This window comes from Otolemur garnettii, unplaced genomic scaffold (genome assembly GCF_000181295.1).
Source record: "Otolemur garnettii isolate 467f Iridium unplaced genomic scaffold, OtoGar3 scaffold00211, whole genome shotgun sequence".
Classification (NCBI taxonomy): Eukaryota; Metazoa; Chordata; class Mammalia; order Primates; family Galagidae; genus Otolemur; species Otolemur garnettii.
In genome coordinates this window covers 1224813-1226488 of record NW_003852606.1, presented here as the reverse complement: position 1 = coordinate 1226488, position 1676 = coordinate 1224813, and positions in this window count along the sequence as shown.

Here is a 1676-nt window from a genome sequence, read left to right as displayed (position 1 = left end):
CAGCAACCTCCAACTCCTGGGCTCAAGTGAGTCTCCCACCTCCGCCTCCCAAGTAGCTGGGACTACAGGCACCAGCCACAATGCCTGGCTACTTTTTTGGTTGCAGCCATCATTGTTGTTTGGCAGGCCCAGGCTGGATTCAAACCCACCAGCTCAGATGTACGTGGCTGGCACCTTAGCCCCTTGAGCCACAGGCATTGAGCCTATTTTTTATTTTTATTTATTTATTTATTTTGTTAAGACAGAGTCTCAAGCTGTCACCCTGGGTAGAGTGCCATGGCATCACAGATCACAGCAACCTCAAACTCTTGGGCTTAAGCGATTCTCTTGCCTCAGTCTCCCAAGTAGCTGGGACTACAGGTGCTTGCCACATCTGGCTGTTTTCTTTTGTTGTTGTTAGGGTCATCATTGTTGTTTAGCAGGCCTGGGCTGGGTTCAAACCCTCCAGCTTTCGTGTATATGGCCAGTGCCCTACCCAGTGAGCTACAGGTGCCACCCTGTGTTTTTTTGTTTGTTTGTTTGTTTGAGACAGAGTCTCAAGCTGTCATCCTGGATAGAGTGCTGTAATGTCATAGCTCACAGCAACCTCCAACTCGGTGGTCCTCCACTCAATTGGTCCTCTTGCCTCAGTTTTTCTATTTTTAGTCTTGCTTTTTGCTCCAGCTGATCTCAAACTCTTGAGCTCAAGCAATCCACTGGCCTCAGCCTCCCAAAGAGCTAGGATTACAAGCATGAGCTGCTGCACACGGGCCTAGGACTCAGTTCTTTTTATTGAGACAGAATCTCACTCTATCACCCTCAGTAGAGGCTGTGACGTCACAGCTCACAGCAACCTCCAACTCCTGGGAGCTTAGGCCATTCTCTTGCCTCAGCCTCCTGAACAGCTGGGACTACAGGCACCTGCCATAATGTCCAGCTATTTTTTTTATTGCAGTTTGGCCAGGGCCGGGTTCAAACCTGCCACCCTCGTTATATGGGGCCGGTGTCCTACCCACTGAGCCACAGGTGCGACCCAGGACTCAGTTCTTCTTCTTCTTATTATTTTTTTGCAATTTTTGGCTAGGGCTGGGTTTGAACCCACCTCCAGCATATGGGGCAGGCACCCTACTCCTTTGAGCCACAGGCGCCACCCAGGACCCAGTTCTTATTTAGCAAAATCCTAGGGATGGGGTGGCCAACTCTGTGTGACATTAGCGTGGGCTCCTAAAGGCTGTTACAGCTGGGTCCCAGTATACAATCAGGGGGATCCAAGAAGGATGGGGGTGGGACCTGAGATGATTGGAGCTCCAGGCGTGTGCTATAGGCTCTGGCAATGGTCCTGCAAGACCATGGGTGCTGTAGGCACAGTGGTTGGGCAATGGGGTCCAGAGGAAGGGAGTGTTGTAGGGTGCCAGCATGGTAGTGGTGTCCTGAGACCATTCTAATGGACCAAGAGGTGTCACAGGAGGACTATAGAACATTGTATTAGGCCGGAAGGGAGCATTTAGATGAGTTCTGGGTTGTTTTAAAGTGGGACATAAGGTGACTATCACACCAAGAGCTTGGGGACAGTTTAGCAGGACCTTAAAATGTGTAAATGGGCAATTGAAGCATTAAAGCAAGGCCCATTTCATGTCATGGGTGGGTCCAAGGAGATTTGTGTGCAATCTAGTAATATTTTTTTTTTTTGAGACGGA